Raw genomic sequence first — 20,181 nt, forward strand, 5'->3', positions numbered from 1 at the left:
CAACATGACTGGTGCCCTTATAAGAAGACAGCCATGTGAAGGCACAGAGACACATGGAGCATGCCATGTGAAGACGGAGGCAGAGATTGAAATGATACATTTACAGTTCAAGCAACACCAAGGATTGCCAATCATCCTCAGAAGCTAGGAGAAAGGCATGGAATAGATTCTCCCTTAGAACCCTCAGAAGGAACCAACCCTGCCAGCATCCTGATTTTGGACTTCTAGCCTCTAGAATTGTGAAACAATAAGCTATTGTTTTAAGCCATCCAGTTTGTGGTACTTTGTTATTGCAGCCACAGGAAACTGACACACATGTATAAAGTTCACAGATAAGGAAGCGGTTGTCAACTCCGCTGTGTGTCTGGACACCACTGGGAAGAGGTGATGTCTGAGCTGAGCACTCAGAGGTAAGTAAGCGTCAGCATCCAGAGGGAGAAGGGAGGATGTGCATTCACAGCAGAGAAGAAAGCAGGAGCAAAGGACAGCATTTGGAAAGAGCATCAGTGTTTGAGCAATGCTGACAGCCCTGTAGAGCTCCAGCAAGGAACATGGGGTGCTCTGGGCAAAGACTGTTGCAATGGCCTTTTGCAACAAGAGAGTTTACTTAAATCAAGAAAAACTTGAAGTTTTGGAATCACTGTGTATTTTTGTCTGTGTGTGTGTGTGTGTGTGTGTGTGTGTGTTTAAAGATGCATCTATCCCCAGATGGTTTTTCTTTCTTTCTTTTAATTTCTTTTTAATTATGGCAGCTATTCTCCAAACATGTTTTTGTTTATCTAAACTAAGTATACAGTTTCAACATATGGAGCATATTTTGTTTTACTTCAGTTTATCTTAAGAAATCAGCTTTCCTAACTCTTGTTGGCAGTGGACCCAAATGATTTCTTAGTTTTTATTTCCCTCTTTACTTTCTCCTCTTCCTTCTTTTCTTTCAGTTGTGATTTATCTCCATCTCCCTCCCTCTCACTTTCTCTCCCTTCCTCCCTTCCTCTCTCCCTCCCTCCCTCCCTTCCTTCCTTCCTTCCCTTCTTTTTCCTTCCGGAATGTCACAAAAGATTTCCCATGTTGATAAACTGGCTCATTTAATGGCAGGAAGTAATAGCTCCTTGGATTGTGGACATTTAGTTAGCCTAGAAAATACACAAACTGGAAATAATGTTAATAAACAAGTCAGGAGTATTATTTGCTCTTTCATTTATAGTACACTGGGCCCAAACTATTTTATCAGCCTCATTTTGAATGAGGCACTTTCAAACCTCAGTGCGTCTGGCTCCCCTGTTCTTCCTTTCCTTAGAAAGCTTGTTTTCATCTGATCAGGCTCCTGCACCCCACTTACTCTTCAAGATCCAGCTCAAACGCCCCTCCCTTTTAGCACATTTTATGATGCTCCCTGGCATTTTCTTCCCTGGATTCTCCTAGTTTTGTATATTCCTCTACCCTTGCTTTATTGTGAAGGATATTTATTTTCATATATGTTTCCTCCACTAAATTGAAGTCAAAAATAGTTTCTCATTGTCCCCAAACTTGCAGTGTGTAATGGAGTGCCTGGCACAGAGTAAGCACTCCGTAATTTCTCACTCATGACACGCCTGAGTGAAAAGACACTGCAATCGAGCAACAAGGAGTAAAAAGTTTGCCTTTACTATCCATATAACTCTTCCTTAAAATCATTTGCACTCTTCCCAATTTGAAGAGTGCTGGAAAAGTCAGAAACTGGGCACATGAGGCAGAAAGCTGCTTAATCCACTGAGTATAAAATTGATAGAGGAACTTATACTTTCTCAGTATGTATATTCATGAGGCAGAAGCTGGGCATCTAGTGGACTTCAAATACATTATAGAGGCACAGTGACATATTCATGAATATTTCTGCAGTGACACTAAACAAAAGGGTTTACCACTCATGCCAACTCTAAAAACTGGAATCAGTTAGACTATGCTGAGATGGTTTCTGAGGGTAAGTGTGCTGTAAATGACTTGGGAGGTCTGCCAGAAGCATGAAAGGAGTGGTGGCTCATGTGTGATGTATACTTGGCATGTCTGTACTCCCTTAAAACAGAGTCTATGTCTTTCATTTTAAAACGGCCTGCACATTACTTGATACATTGAATATGATCTATAAAGGGCTGTGAAGTGAATGAGTGAAGATTGTCTAACCTGATAAATAGCAGCAATGCAACTTCACCAGCTTCATAGGTACAGCTCTGTAATTCCTGCACCCCTCCATTACTATTAAGGCTTTTCAATGACCTTGTGCTATAAGAGACTTTTAAAACTATATTTCATGACCTTAATCCAAGCAACTTAATTCCAGCATCAATGACCTTGATAATGGTCTTTTTTGTCCCTCAAGCATTGCTCAGTGGAGATCTGTGCACTGAGTAGGGTTAATGGCCCATGGACTAAGCATAGGTTCTGACCATGTTGCTTGCAATGATGGTGGTCCGTTCCTCCTAACCACCTCCTTCTAACAAGGGGCTTTGAAGTAGCAGTAATACAAGGTGGTAAGGAGAGAAATAGAGGAAAAGATAGATGAGGTGGGTTGTGGGCCCAGGTAGGGAGGTAGAACAGAGGGTAGGCATGGGTAGTGGAGGGTCTAGCAGAGGAGGAGGAGGAGGAGGAGGAGCAGAGGTCTAGAGGGGGAGTAGCGGGACCCACTGGCACCAGGAATCACCTCGCTGGGCCGCCCCATGCACTTCACTGTGCTCCTCCCTCATGTCCTCATCTTCTTTTCTTACAGGCAAATTGAACAGTTTCTTGTCCCGTTGTAGTAAGAGACCTCCATCAGTATGGCACTTTTCACTGTAGAGCCACAGCTCCAGACCCTGGATTAGGGCGTTTTTCTGCCATATGAGAACTATGGGACTTTGTTACCTGGCAGAAATCCTAACTTTCCTCCACCTGGCTTCTGCCATCCTCATTAGAAAGGTAGTGTGTGAAGGAACTGAGATTATAGATGAGGAAGAGCTTTTACAGCATGTCAAATGCTCCAGAAACATGTCTTGATAATTATCTTTATATTATTCTTATGGTAGGATAGGATTTCTCAAATGGGGAAACTTAATCTCAGACGGGTCTAGGACCAGAGATGAAAGGAACACAGTTTATTAGCAGCAGAGTTCTGGAAACTAGCCTTGTGACTTTCACCCCAGCCTATTTTTATTTTTGCTTCCTCCACTCTCATCTTCAGAAACCAGGTTGTCTCTGATAGAAACACTATATGAGCTTTAGTTAGGAAGTGTTTTTTCGTTATTATATTTATTACCATTTAAGTAGACTGTTTTATTTTAATTTAAACCTAAAGTTAAACAATCTAAATAAGGAATTTATTTTTATAGTTAGAAGGGAATTTTCTGGTTAAACACCTCACAGATCTGGATCCTGAGACTCTGAATGTTTGATAAATTGCTTACCTGGTGAGAAATAAACTGTAGTGGCAGAGCCAGTGTGATAGCTCCTTGCCGATGCATGTCACCAGGTCCCAAGCTGCCTTTCTTTGGCTAAGGCTCCAGTTAATCAAGAGATAACAATCTTTTACATAATGTTAGATATTTCAAGCAGTAAATGACAGTGAACTCCTAAACCACTGGAGTGGTCAACCCGGGGGTCTGTAGTGCTTTTCCACGCTGATTTGGAAGCCCTATCCAGTAGGAGGCAATTGTTCTCAGGTGTCCTGAGTGAAGGAAAACCATTTTGATCATGAAGGAGATGGGTCCCCACCCTTGGCTCCTGCTATGGAGAGAGGGTGTGGTCCAGTCCTCACTAGATAGCACACCTGGAGGGAAGGTGGGCAAGACTCCCACGCGGGACTTTGTTGCATTTTGTTGCAGGACCATTCAGCTATCAACCATCACTCACCAGCTTACAGATGACTCTCCCCTTCTTCACACCTCATGGCAAAAATTCTCTGTTCTCTGTCTTGTGAGACAGCCTGAGTTTCTCTGGCTCTCCCCTCATCAGCCAAGAAGCACACATTTATGATTAATCAAACTACGAACGTGAATTGTCAGTCTGAAGGGGGTTTCTTTAGAAACAGTCAGTGCCTGTGTTTTTAATGCTTTGAAGCAGATTTTCACCCCAGGAGTTAAGCTAACTTCTGTTGAGAATTGTCTCCAGCTCTGTCAGTGTTGAAACAGAACCTCCTCTGTAAACCCTAATTTCATGCCATGAAAAGAATCCGTTCTATGCTAAGACTTTAAGAACAGTTTGGGGCAAATGTTATAGTCTTTTAAAAGAAGAAACCAGCAAAGCTCCCACAAACCTTCACATCAACTTAGTGCTTTCTAATTTACAAAGCACTCTGCCCTGACTGGCCTCACCTCCGTTTGGCTTTAAACCACAGAACAACCACGTTGGTTAGGAAGAGGGTCACAGAGATCTCCCCCACACCACATCCAGCTCCACTGGCAACACTCAGGGCCTTGAAAAAGCCACACTCCTCCCCACACCAGCATCTGCTCCCACGATTTTGTCTGTCAGGACTTCCCTGGGAACCTGCGCGCCTTCTCCCTCTCTGTTTAGTTAACTGCCTCTTATCACTCAGTTCTGAGCTCAAAGCAAATCTTTCAGGGAAGTCTCCCCTGACCATCCCTATTCTCAAGATTGCTTGTGCGCATAGGAATGAAACATGGAATCATGTGTCCATTTTCCAGAGCATTTGAAATCAACGTCTAGTTATCCATTTTTCAGTATGATTATTTTAATGCTTCTCGCCTACTAGACTGAACATCATTTTTGTTTAGCTTACTATTGTATATATAGCACATGTCTAGCATGTAATAGCTCAATAAATACTTGAGAATGAATTGAATGACCACTACCCACCATCCTTTTCAGCTGAGAAATTTGAAGCTCAAAGCAACATGCTGAAGGTCATGTTACTAATATGAGTCTTTGGAGTCAGAGAGACTTGAAATTTCAAATTTCAGCATTGCCATTTACTCACTTGGGTGATTTTCTTTGTTTCTGGTTCTCTTTTCCTTCATCTATTAAATTTAGATAATAGAAATTAAGAGCATAGTTGTAAGTTCTACAAGAGATAAAGTATGAAGTGCTTATGTACTCTTAACACATTCAATAAATCCATTCACGTCTGTTAAGCCTGTTAGTTGGACTACTGATTCTAGTCTATGAAACTATTTATATATTGGTCAAAAACATCAATATCTCTTCTTACAAGTGGAAACTCTGAAGCAAAAGGAAAGTCAGTACTAAATGAAGTTGTTCCTATTTCTTTTCTCCTGTAGCTCATAATGTAGTGACAGAAAAGATTGTGAAATATAATTTTCAAGGCAATAGAAATGGAAGCAAAACTAACATTTATTTAGTTTATTTAGCATCTTTCTAAAAGCCTGTTATAATGCTTATTGCCTCCTCATTTATTCCAGTTAATAAGGATTGTTTTAAAGACAGGTCCAAGATGGAGATACAAATGTTCTGGGGGAAATGAAATGTAAGATTTCCTGTGGTGAAACCAGAGAGTGAACTTACAGTGTTTTTACTGGCGAATTTGCTAGGGGATGAAGCCAAGGAAACAGCCAAGAGGATAGTTAAAGAAGTTGTCTAAAGAGAAGGCTTATGCAGTTAAAAAAAGAAAAAAGGAAAGAAGAGAAGAAATAGAGGATAATAAGCATCAAATATCAAGAGATGTTCCACTCAAGTTTCTTGACAATCTTGTGTTTGATTCACCAGGCCACCTGGGGTGCTCTATAATATTATGTTCAATGTATAATTTATATCCTCTGTATCATATTCCTAAGCTATTAAAGGCGGAACACAAACCAAGGATATTTATAGAAATTATAGTACTGTAATAGCAAGGGAATATAAAAATACTATAAGGATTCTATTTCAGGCTAAAAATTGAAAGAAGGATATTGGAAAACCCATACATACATGATTTAATATGTATTATCTAATTCATTTAACTTCAAAACTGCTTTTACACAGCTACATTAGAAGCATTAATTACACTTATTTAAAACTTCACTAGAGAGAGTTGACTAAGAACACTGACATGGGTAGCAGGATGTTTATGTATGCAAGGAGAATTGCAGTCAAAAGGACCTGGGTGCAAATTCTAGCTATGCCACTTATGATCTCTGTAACATTAAGGTTAGGAAATTAAACTTGGGGATAGTCATGCCTGCATCATAATATAGGTATAATTAAATAAGATTGAAAATTATATGAGCAATGGCTATATACTAATACTAATATAGTCTAAATTTAATAACTGCTGTTTTCTTCCCCCAAAGCATTTACTCTTTCTGACTTGGATTTCCTGGATAATATTTTTTTAACAGGAGAAAAAGGATAAAGTATCTTTGAAATACTAAATTGTGTGTAGCTGCCATGCTGCTAGAAACAAGAAAGGAAATGTGCTTTGCTTGCTGGCACAGTGTCACTCTCATCCACCATGAACCATGAGGTCTTCCTCCTCCTCTGCCTTGACCTCAGCCACTTTAAGGAAAAAAAATGATTGGGAGTGAAGTGAAGGTCTCCCTTGTTCTAAAGGGGACCGAATGTCAAACACACACATCTAAGCATGATGGGGGTCTTCAGGGAAGAAAAGGATTCAAGCGTTTTTCACTGTGCGTATATAGACAACGAACTCACTATCTTTTTCTTGACTTATTGCACTGGCTAGAACCTCTATTACAATATTTAACAGAAGCAAGAAGCCTGAATATTCTTGTCTTGTTCCTGACTTTCAAGGGAAAGCATTTGGATTTTTCACCATTAAGAATGTTGTGAACTGAATGATTTTTATAGATTCCCTTTTTTAGGTTAAGGAATTTGCTTTCTATTTCCAGGTTGATGAGACAATTTTTTTAGGAATGGATGTGGGATTCTGAGAAATGTATTTTTCTACTTCTATTGAGATGATCACGTTTTTAAAGACTGTTAATATGGTTAATTTTAACATATGAATATTAAATATTAAAATATGAAGTCAATCTTGCATTACTGGGATAAAACTCTTTTGATCATGATGTATTATCCTTTTTGTATATGAGTTGATTCAAGTTGGCAAAATTACATTAAGAAATTTTTGGATTTATATTCATGAGGGACATAAATCTGTAATTTATTTTTCTTCTAATCTATTTGTGTGGTTTTGGTATCAGAAGAAGGCTGGCCTCATAGAATGATTTTGGATGTATTCTTTCTTCAAACTTGTAGAAGAATTTTTGAAAAATTGCATTTATTATTTATTCCTTAAGTTCTTGATTATTCACTGCTAAAACAATTTGGCCTAGAGTTTTCTTTGTGGGACGGTTATTCACTACAACTCAATTTCTTTAATAAATACAGTGCTATACAGGTTATTTATATCTTTTTTTCATGAGTGTTGGTATTTATTGTCTTTTAAAGAATTTTTCCATTTCATCAAAGTAGTTGAATTTATTGGCATAAAATTGTACATAATATTGCAGCAATTATTCATATACATTGCATCTGTATTGATGTCACATCTTTTATGGCGATATGGGTAATATGTGTCTTCTCCCTTACATGTTATCCAGAGGTGTATCAATTTTATTGATATTCTCAAAGAACTAGTTTTGGATTTTTGACTTGTTTTTGATTATTTTTCTATCATTTGCTATTGTTTTTCTGTTTTTATTTCATTGATTTCCACTGTGATCTTTATTGTTTCCTTTATCACTTACTTTAGATTTTATTTGCTTTTCATTCTAGTTTCTTAATATGAAAGCTGAGGTCATTGATTTGAGAAGTTTTTCCTTAATAATACAAATATTTAAGGCTATAAATGTATCTATAATTCTGCTTAAGTAATGTCCTGCAAATTTTGACATTTGGCGTTTTCATTTTCATTTGGTTAAAAGTACTAAATTTTTAAAATTTCTGTTTTCGGCTTCTTTTGGCCTGTAGATTGCTACTTAGAAGTGTGCTATTTAGTTTTCAATATCTGGGGATTTTTCAGATATCTTTTGTTATATATTTATAATTTAATCCCATTGAGATAAAAGAATATGCTTTTTATTACTTGAATTATTTTACTTTTTTTCTTCCTGGAATATAGTCTATCTTGGTAAATGATATTTTATTCTACTGTTGTTGGGTAGAGTGGTCTAAAATTGTCAATTAAGCTGGTAGATAGTATTATCTTAGTTGTCAATATCTTACTGATTTTCTGTGTACTTTTTCTATTAATGAGGAAGTAATCTTGAAATCTATGACTCTAATAGTGGATTTGTCTACTACGTCTTTGAAATTCTACTAGATTTTCCTTCACATATTTGGAATTTCTATTGTTTGGGGCATAAACACTTAGGACTGTTACATCTTCTTGATGAATTATTCCCTTTATCGTTATGAAATTGGCCCCTTTATCCATGGTAGGATTCTTTGCTTTGAAATCTGCCATTCTGTTTCCTCTGATTAGTGTGAGCATACTACATTTTCTTCCATCTTTTAATTTTAATCTTTTATTGTCTTTATCCATAAAATTGGTTCATTGTAGGCAGTATAGAATTGATTCCTGTGTTTAAGGCAAATGTTTCTTAACTTTCTTCTCCCTTGTACTGTTTTCTGTGACAATCTGCTGTCCTCCTTTTCTCTGTTTCTTTATATGTAATATGTCCTTTTTTTATTTGGCTACTTCAAGATTTTCTTTTTATCACTAATTTTAAGAAATTTGATTATAATGGGCCATTTTCTTCATGTTTTTGAACTTGGTGTTCAGTGAACTTCTTAGATATGTAGAGTTATTATTTTTAGCAAATTTGGACTATTTCTGGCCATTATTTTTTCCAAAATTATTTCTGTCTCTCCTCTCTCCTCTTATTTGAGGACCCTGATTACTCATATTTTGGGCCTCTTGAAGTTATCCCACAGCTCATTGATCCTCTCCTCATTTTTTTCAGTCTTTTTTCTCTATGTGTTTCACTTTGTATAGTTTTTATTTTTGTGCCTTCAAGTTCACTAATCTCTTCTTCTGCAGTGTCCAATATGCCATTGATCTCATTCAGAGTATTTTCTATTGTAGACATTGTAGTTTTAACTTACAGAAATTCATTTTCTAGATTTTTCACATTTCTATGTTATATTCTAAATATTTCCTCTTGCTTTTTGAACACATGAGCACAGTTAGAATGTCTGTTTTAAAGTTCTGGCCTACCAATTTTATTCTGTATCAGTTTCAATTGATTGACTTTTCTCCTCAGTGTTGAGTGTATTTTCCTACTGCTTTTGCAAACTTTTAATTTTTTTATTGGATGCCACTCGTGAATTTTATTTTTGTTGAGTATTGGATATTTTTGCCTTCCTATAAATATTTGGGAGCTTTGCATTGAGATGTGGCTGGATTATGTGAAAGCAATTTGTTTCTTTGAATCTTCCTTTTAAGGATTGTTTGGGTGGAACAGAACAGTCTTTAATATAGGGTTAATTTACCCCACTATTGAGGTATAACCATTCTCAGTATGCTACCCCGTGCCCAGTGTATTATGAAGTTTTTGATTCTGACTGGTGGGAACAGACACTGTTAATGGTACTATGCGAGCTCTGGGTAATGTTCCCCTAATTCTTTCCTCAGTCTTGGGTACTTTGGACTCAAAGGGGACCCTCTACCAATCTATGATGTTCTCTCTCTGTTCAGCTCTGTCCTCTCTGGTACTCTGCTCTGTGAACTCTTGCTGTCTGGTCTTTCCTGGACTTTCTGCTTCATCTTCTCTATTCAAGGAGACAGGCAGTGGCTGGCCTCCCCCTTCCTGCACTACAGTCTGAAACTCTCTCCAGGCAATAATCTGAGACAATCATAAGATTCACCACGTTTGTATCCCATCTTTCAGTTATCATTGTCCTTCATTATCTGATGTCCAACGTTTTGAGAACTGTAGTTCCACATATTTTGACCAGTTTTCTATTTTTTCCTGATGTTAGGGTAAATCATGTCCCTTTTATGCCGTTTGACAAGAAGTGGAAGTCATAAACCAGACCTGGGTTTTTCTTCCAGGTCTATCCTTTACTTACTTTGAAAAGTCAGTAAGCACACTGGATGTTTTATTGGTCCACATAGAAGTTAAATATTTACTTTACTTCCAAAACTTCTTTTTTTTGTCAAATCAGATATAACGTTAACTTGAGTGGCTGGGACAAATGGACAGGCAAATAATAATACTGTGTAAGGATTCAATACATTTTATTTTTCTTTCGTTCTTTAGAAAGTTCAGCTACCTAGGAAAAATCATTTGAAAACTTTGAAAAAATTGTACTATGCAAGTGGTTTCATTTGAAATTAAACTTTAAATCTATACTTGTTTTGGTTTTTTGTCTTTATTTTCCTAGAGGAAAATCAGAGTATTCCACAGTGACAAACAAGGACAATGGCAAACTTTTTTTGCTGACAGAGTCACGAGTTATGTTTCCTGTAGTTATTTCCTTTCTTGTGAGCATTTTTAATTACCAAACATAAAAAGTAGTTACAAAAAGTAACCTAAAAGGTTTTGAAATTGAAGAGGTTCAGAACAGGCCTTCTCAAGGTGTGCCACTTTGGCACAGGGAATATTTTGAGCTAAAGGCAAATGAGACCCTGCTGGCCCAAGAGAAACTTTTACCTCTTCCTTAAAGAATTTAAAATGAGGGCATTGCCCACAGTAAGAATTATTACCAGAAATAAATTTTTACGACCTATCTGTATGTCAGGGCAAACCTCTAATTACTGAATATCTGCTCTTCTTATGAGCCTGTGAATTATCCTCCTCTCTTTGGATGCCTCAGGCCCTTCTCCCATTCCTTAGCTCAAGATGGCATGTATGACTCATTTTATCTTTTTGTCTCTGAACCTCTCATATCTGTGGGGTCTCTGACTCTCTCATGTATGTGGAGTTCCCGTATGCACAAAATTAAATTTGATTTTCCCCTGTTAATCTGTCTCACGTCAATTCAATTCTTAGGCCAGCCCAAAGAACTAAAAAGATAGAAGAAAATATCTTCCTCCACCACAAAATTTCACAAAGAAATAGATCATGGCACTTCACTACTTAAATCATCCTAATACTTCCTATTGAAATTTGAATTCAAATTTCATATGGCTCACGTAATGCACCCTATTAATTATCTTAAAATTTGAAGTCTGCTTGGCCTACAACATCCTCCATGATCTTATCCTTTTTCTCTTGGCACTTGGACGTTCTATTTCTCGTACCTAAAAAGTTATCTCCCACAGAAGAGCCTTCAAACAAGTCATTTCTTCTCCTGGAATATTTTCTTCCTTGATTATGATACAGCTGGTTGATTCTCAACATTCAAGTTTCAACTCAAATATTACTCCCCTAGGAAGTCTTTCTTGACTATGCTATTTAGTGTTGTGGGCTTACCCACGGTAGTAGTCTGAATTCTAAGATGAACCACAATTATCCATGTCCTTGTACAATCCACTCTCTTCGAGTGTGGATGAGACCTGTGAATACGTTGGAATATCGCTGTGAGGATTATGCTATGTTATTTGGCACAAGGGAATATGCAGATGTATTTAAGGTCTTCAGTAAGTTGACTATAAATTAATCCAAAAGGCGATTATCCTAGGTGATCCTGACCTAATTACGCAAGTCCTGTGAGAGCAGAGATAGTCTTCTGTTCATGTGGAAGAAGTACACAATCATTTTGTGAGAGAGATTATGGAGGATGTCACATGGCATGGACCTGAGGGCAGCCTTAAGATGCTAAGATTACCTCTGGCCAACTTGCTTCCTCCACAAGGAAACAAGGATCTTAGTCCTACAATTGCAAGGAACTGAGTTCTGCCATCAAGATGAATGAGCTTGGAAGAGAACCCTGAGCTCCACATGAGACTGTATCTTCAGTTAACATCCTGATTTCAGCCTGATGAGACCTTGAGCAGATGGCCCAATTAACTCACACGCAGACTCCTGACCTAAGGAAAACTGTGAGTTGATAAATTGTGCTGCTTTCAATTGCTAAATTTCTGGCAATTTATTATGCAAAAAAGAAAATGAATACACTCAAAGCTATTCTCTGTAACACTACATTATTTTACTTTCTTCATAGCTTAAAACTCTTTGAAATTATCTTATATATTTTCTTGTTTATTTCAGTATCTACCCCTAGAACATACATTCTCCTAGAAAAGCAATTTTGGTTGTCATTCTGCCAAGCTGGTTCTGGCTATTCTGGCTATTTGAGAGATAGATTGGAGAGAAGTATAAATCTGTTTCTATTTTTCTGTTAAAAAAAAAAAGAGGAGTTATGATACAGTGTATAATATTGAGATTTTCCCACTGGAACAAAATAATCTTTCTTCGGTATTCTTCAATTTACTAAATAATTAAATATGAAGAGAAGACTCAAAATTCTTCAAAATGAGAGAAGCACTAAGCCAAAATTTCACATCAATCAGAGACATATAGCTCTGTTATTTTTCAAATAATATGATTGTTTATGGAAGCCATGCAACATCCTCAGTGCAGAATTTTATTTTGCATAATGAAAAATTTTTTTTGATGGATTTCACCCTCTGTAGTTATTGCGACCACATGTGGTGATGGTGCCAGAACATTCCTCCCTTGCGTTTTTCATGCCCAAAGAGGTCCTCATACTCAGGACTTCCATCGGATCTGTCTCTTTTGTGAATTCTTGCTATTGTTATCCTGAAAAGGTAATCAGCAACTTTGCCTGTGCCAAAGAGGAGGGAGAGAGAGCTATATGATTGTCTTTTGTCTGCTTACTGCGAGAACTGAGCTCCACTTTCACCTAACTAGCAAGTAAAAAATATATTTCCATTGTTTTTAAATCATCATACTTTCAGGGAATATAGTCTGTTGGGTAAAATTTCTTCAAGTCTAGAACTTTGTGGCCCATGATATTGACGTTCAAAATCTTAGAACTAAACAAAGAAATGTTTTATTTGCTATCACCTTGAATTCAAATGTATAGCAGCATCTAATCTGTACTCTTCCTAACTGTCTGATGTTTGTGGCTGTTAGCAGCTGTCAACTTGTATAATATGCAATGTCACCTTCAAATTCTAGGTCTTCAAAATGTTGAAAGATTGTATTGGATAAACACATTCTGCCTTCTACTGGTCAATCTGATTGGTGAAAGCCCTAAATTCCATATTCTGCATTGAAACCAGTTTCAATAACATCATCTGAATCTATTCCAGGATTTCAAACATGGCAAACAGCCTCAGATATATGTGAAGAAGTGTTAGTATCTTTATCGTATAAGTTAAAGGGTTCTAGAAATCATCCCATTCAAAATAAATATATCTCCCATTGATCCTCACTGACACCTAAAATTTTATCATTAATTTTTTTTTTTAATTTTTTGTACTTAAGACTCACTGCTTACAAAATGATGGAAGCAAATACCAAATCTTTCATATATTTGCATTTTGTTTCCTGAAACAGAAATCCAGTTTAACCTGGTAGGTAGAAAAGTATACTCGGAAGGGAATGGCCAGGTAGTCCTGGTTTAAATCTTATCTCCATCTCTCATTAGAACAATCATGAAAACTTCTGGGCCAGAGTTTCCTCAAATGTTAAAACTGAATACAATAACACTACTAAACTATCATAAATATATCAGATAATGTAAGACAAAGACTAAAACAAAATGTGATTATTAGTAGTTATTATTGTTATTATTTTAGGTGACCTGCTAAGGCATTTATTGAGTGTCTTCTATAAGCAGTTCCCTATAGATAGATGGAGATGAAATGAGTTTGTTTTATGTGTCTTCCAGGACAAAATTAAAAATCAAATAAGGAAACTATAGGGAGAAACAAAGTTTACTTCATTCTAAAGAAAAGAAAAAATAAATTATTATTAATCATTTTAGTGTTGTTGCTATTATTTATTGACTGATTACTTCCTATTAGCAAGAAAATGCACTAATTGCTTTCATGTATTGTCTCGTTAAATCTTGAAAACCCACTATTTATTACCGTTTTATGGAGAAACATACTGACCAAGTTCACAAAGAGCTATGCAGCTATGATTTGATCTCAGGTATGTTGGATTACAGAGAGGATAACAATGGGATCTGTAAGACAGCTAAATTGTTAGTAAAAGGTAACTCTCAATTAGACTTTGTATAATCTCACTCAAGTTGCTGAAGATTTATTAAAGTATATAGAGTCTGGTTTAGATATCGTAGAGGTTTTATCTGATACCATGACACTTATTCCATGTGACATTTGGAGAACTTTGAGGATGTCATATTAACCACATAGTGGTAAAATCTGGGAATATTTTGTGATCTATAGTAAGAAATATATATTTAGTCTTCGTCCCTTTTTGGGACAGAGCTCTTAAAACCCTTGGAATTTCCTAAGTGATGAGAGTAGAGCGATAAAGTTGTCTTTTATTATGCTAATGAGATGAGTTTTGGAACTGCCTAAGGATGAGGACTGGCTTCCAGTGGAGCCAACCATGTGATTACAGGATTGGAACTTTTAGTCCTACTCCTGAGCTCCTGGGAGGGGAGAGGGGATAGAAGTTGAATCAATCTCCAATGGCCAATGATGTGATCAAGCATGCCTATGTAATGAAGCCTCCATAAAATCCCAAAGGAGCAGGGTTCGAAGAGCTTCTGGGTTGGTGAACACATGGGGATTTGGGGAGAGCTGCATGGTTGCAGAGGGCATGGAAGCTCCATGCCCTTTCCCCATACCTTGCCCTATGCCCCTCTTCCATGTCTCTCTTTCTGAGTTATATCCTTTCATAATAAAATGGTAATCTAGTAAAATGTTTCTCTGGTTCTGTAAGCCACTCTAGAAAATTCATTGAACCCAAGGAGAGGGCCATGGGAACCTCTGAATTATAGCCAGTTGGTCAGAAATTCAGGTAACAACTTGGACTTGTGATCAGTGTCTGAAGTACAAGGAGTGGGTAGTGGAAACCTCCAATCTGTAGCCAGCCAGTCAGAAGCACAGGTAACAGGCTTGCAAATGGCATCTGAAGTCGGGCAGGTGAGGGGTAGTCTTATAAGGCTGAACACTTAACCTGTGGAATCTGATGCTATCTCTGGATAGATAGTGTCAGAATTGAGTTGAATTGTCAAACGCTCTGCTGGTGTCCCCAGAATTGCTTGTTGGAGGTGTGGGGACATCCCCCTCACCGCAGATGTTGGAATTGAGTCTCAGAATACTGAAAGAATTTGCAAAAATGATTGAAGACAGTAAGAGAAGAGCTAGTTGTGGATCATAAGATGACTATAAACAACAAAATAGTTATGAATACATATTCGATAACATTTAAAGCATCCCATGAGAAGATTAGTTAAAATAACTAAAAAGGTATGAGTGACATTGTAAGAATTATACTCGTAATAAGCCTTTAACAGAGTAGTTAAATCCAGGAGATAAATTGTATACAGAAGATAATTTTTAAAACATGTCATGTGGCATGAGATTTGGAGTTATAAATCTTGCATTAGAAAACTTATTTTGCTATCTCTGTTATGCTAGCTATGTTATGCTGTATCTATTTTGCTCATCTGTGTGACCTTAAATAATCTATTTTACCTCTCACGAAAAGGTTTCCTCCCATGTAAAGTGGAAATATTTTCCTGATTAACTCAAGTAATCATTGAAAGGGGAAAAAAAGAAAACACAATAACACATGTGAAGGTGCTTTATAAAGAACCCAGTCATCTGCAAATTTATGGAGTGTTGACGAAGCTGGTGATAGTGGTGGTGGTGGTGCTATTGCTGCTGATGGTTATGGTAACAGCTAAGCAATTCAAACCAACACAACCCAATAAAATTAAATTTTTTAATCTGCAAATCTACCTATCTATCTATCTATCTATCTATCAACATCATGGGACCAAACAAGCCTATATGAACGTCAAAGATTGCGGCTGAGTCTATCTAGCAAGTATTTGCTAGTTAATTATTAGTCTAACTTTGTCTGCAGAAGGCAAGATATCACCCTTGGGAGGTTCTTTTAATTTCTTATTCCAAATTTGAACTTCACAGTTCTGACTACAAAGGTTAAACTTGAGTGAGATGGCTTGGGTAATTTTTTTGGTGGAACTTGTGAGTTTTTGCACACCTGAGTAGATTGGGAAGCTGCCCAGGGACAACGGCTTTAAGCATACCAATATGAACCCATGTCCTGCAGATAGATTTCTGGTCTTCTGAAATGGTGGTATTGGGATTTTATTAATGGGACTTTAATTTTTAGGTCAATGTGATCTTGAATGTTCTGGTTACAAACATAGAGATTTCATCGTAAGTTTTTGTTTTTCTCAAAACAATTTTTGATGAGAGAGGAAAATGAAAATCTTTAGTGGAGAGGAGAGAAATGGAAGAAGAAGGGAGTTGGCTCTTTCTAAATGTAGGTATAGCTGCAAAATGAATTTTGTGGAAAAAGATATTTGAATCAGACAGCAATCAGTTCAATTCAAGGATTCACTAGGGTTTAAATCCATGAACTTTAGCATTAATTTGATCTAGATAATAGTCTATCAGAGTGACAATTTCCATACCTTTAAAATAAGTAATAATAATACATACTTGATTGAATTCGTGGAGATCAAATGAGATAGTCTATGAAAATTGCCTTCTGAAAAATGTTGTTTACCCTACCTTATCCAAAATAATTAATTTTCTCTTCAGTTCTGCCAAAGTCCAGGAAATTATCTTTGTGGATCTTGTGTTATTTTAATATGTTAATTTTAATTAGGTTATTAATTTTATATTTGTATGTATTATATTTTCTTTATCATATTTTCCTGTGTTAAAATTATTTTATTTTTATAGCTATCATTTAACTAGTAAGCATTTATTGGTTCTATTACCAAATATTGTCACAGTTGTATGTGAGTTTAGGATGTAAGAACAGGACACCAAATAGTAGACATTTTTGGAAAGTGTGCTCTAGTTTGATGATCAGATATTGATAATGACTGAACGATCTTCCTAAGGCGTACATGTAATATTTGACAAAAAATGAGCCTAACGTGTTGCTCTTCCAGTATGACATTTTTTTTTGCTTGATCTGTGAAAACTTATGAAGTCATGAGATTTTTAGATTTAAATCTGAAAGACACTTCAGGAAATGTTTTGTGTAATCCCTCAATATAGAGGTGAAGAAACCAAGACCCCCATATTTATAGATATTGTCCATTGTCCGAGTTCCAAGATAGACTATGTAGTATGATGCATACTTATGTATAAATAATCATAGATAATAATCTGGAAGATGATATGCAGCATGTTAGTTGTCCAGAAGGCTATCTTCTGGAACACTCTTCCCCATTCCTCCCTTGCATTCTTTAACTAAACAAATGAACGAAAGCCTCTTCTTATTTAAGATTTCTGCTCACTTGTCCTTCCTTAGAGAATTTGTCCCTGAATTTCCAGTCAATGTCTAATCCCCACATGCTAGCAAGGTTTAGTGGAATGGAATGCTCATAGAACTTCCTTAGTGTCAGATTTCATACTTTTTTTTTTTTTACTGTGGAAAGAACACTTAACCTGAGATCTACTCAGGTATTTAGGTCTACAGTACATTATTGTTGACTGTAGGTACAACGTCATACAGCAGATCTCTAGAGCTTATTCATTTTGCTTGACTAAAACTTTATGCCCACTGACTGTAATTTTACCTTTCCATGTATTATTCTCACATTAATGTGTCCCCACTAGACCACATGCTCCAGTAGAGCAAGGGACTGTGGGATGTTTCTCCCCATTGAGTTCCCAGTGCTGAACACAAATATTGACTCATTGTCGATGCTTAATAAATATTTGTTGAATTAACAATAAATAAGCAGAATGCGATCAAACACCATTTTGAAAATATTCTAAAAATTCTAGAATTTCCAGAGCAATTTTTCTGACTACATTTGTCATCCTGCTGGACTTTAGAATCATGTCAGTCTCCAGTTTATTCCTAATCATAATAATTTCTGGAAGAATTCTGAGGTACCTATTCTGCCTGTATCACAGAGCAACTGTGTGTATTTGTGTGTGTGTGTGTGTGTGTCTTGAGAGAGAGGGAGAGGAAGCCGCCAGAAGAAGGGAGAGGGAGGGAGGGAGAAGACAGAGAGAAGCAAAGAATTAAGAGCAGAGATTAACTTGCTGCAGGGAAGAGGACGAAATCAATAAAAGAGAAAACAAATATCACTTGTGGTGAAACCCTAATATTAAAGACATTAAAGCTTAAAGTATGGGGAATATGTGAATAAGAGTCATTTTAGCCTGACACATGAACCTATATCATATATGACAGAGGATATAATATACTGCTTTTCCAACAAAAAAAATAGTAACAACTATATTACTTCTGAAGTTTGCTCAATGATGCGTGTCCATTCTCCGGTTCAAATTTCTATTCTTATTTAACCCCACTTCAAAACAATAAAGTGAAGTTAATAATAATAACTCATGCAGTGCTTGCTATATAATCAGGTGCTCTTGCTAAGGTATACACGTGTATTAACTTATTTAATCTTCATGAAAATCTTATGATGTAGGTATACTTCTTTTCATTATCCTAAAATAGGAACTGAATCTTAGAGAGGTGAATTTAGCTTAACGTCACAAAACTACTTGGTTGCTCACCCACGTTTCCTCTCTGCCTCCTTCCCACCTATTGGGAAACGCAAGATGGTAACTGTTGAACCAGCCTCCTTGAGTCCAGAAATACGTGGCATATTTTGAAGACAGCAGAGCCACTGCACAAGCCTGGATCTTTGAACAACCTTGTGGAGTGGAAAAATTTACCTACATTTGACAAATCACCTAATTTTGGGCTGTCACATCTGAGGGACAGAAATTTTTGTCTTATTTAAGTCACTGTAATTAATGGTGAATTTATTACAGGACATTACCTTGCGCTCTAACAACAACAACAACAAAAACACTGCTTCTACCCAGTATTGTGGAACTGGCTAAAAAGTTTTTGAACCAGGTAGAACTGAACTGAAATGCCAGGCAGAAGAAAATCCTCATAGGCAACATCACAGATCTTGTCACAATGGCAAAAGCATGGCTTATCATTTCTACAAGGAAGACAGATATACTCTCCTGAATGTACCATGTCTCAGAATCTCAGTGTTGCAAGCTCATATATCTAACTTTGTCAATACACAAAGACCAATCCATCTCTTGAGACAGATTAAAATGGACCAAGATCATGAGACCGACGTATAAAAATAATGTCAATTTTTGAGTTTACAATGAGAAATCATTATCACACAATCAGACACTCAGGTCCATGTAACCAATTTAGTTTCTTCATGCAGTCAAGATAAACAGGATGCCAAATTGTAATCAGAAGCTACTGCACAGTTCTATGAGAATTGGATATACTCAAAGTCTGTATAATCAGCCCCTTGAGTCCCTCTAGGCAGGTGTACTTAGGAAGCCAAATCTTAATCAGAGGTTGCTTCATGAACATGGAATCAGATGTAAGAGTTGATGATTCAGAAGTCACGTGGTGCATCTCACAACCGTGATTCTCTTGGCAATGGGAGCAGATATGCCGTGGTACGTCTTCAGCTAAGATCACTGTCTTCAATGATAAACCATCTGCATTTCCAGATTTGGAGTGGCTTTATCCTGAGGATCAGAAAAACTCAAAGTCAAAACGAAAGCTAAGGAGTCCCCTCCGCTGCTACACTGTTTCCACTTCATGTTTTTCACTCTTTTTCCTGTGATTCCTCTTCTGATCCACTTATTCTATCTTTAACTCTGTTAATGATATTACTTTGAACTAACTTGTCCTGCTTTCGCTCCAGTCGAATTAGTTGATTCATTGCTTAGTTATCAAAGAGCAATCTTGTTTCAATCATTTCTGCATTTTGAGTGCCCAAAATTAGAGCTCCCAGGTACTAACAATAAAAGATAATTTTTCAAAAGTTAATTTTAAAAAGAGAAACATTAAGGTCACGTATTAGAGATCACCAGAATTTTAAAACTCCTTTACCCTACTCCGAGATTTAACTTTGTTTCTTTTTAGCTTTCTTATGGCATTTGACAATGTATTGCTTTATAATTTGGTAACTTTTATTCCTTTATAGTTCACACTTCAGTTTGCAAGTGGCTTAAGGGGAGTAGCTATTTGTGATTCATCATTGCACACACTTCAACACATGGACAACATCTTACAAAGATAGGTTCGATTAACATTTGAATAACTGATTCAATAAAAAAGTTAATGAGAACAATTGAGA

The sequence above is a fragment of the Equus przewalskii genome, chromosome 8 (genome assembly GCF_037783145.1).
Source record: "Equus przewalskii isolate Varuska chromosome 8, EquPr2, whole genome shotgun sequence".
NCBI lineage: Eukaryota > Metazoa > Chordata > Mammalia > Perissodactyla > Equidae > Equus > Equus przewalskii.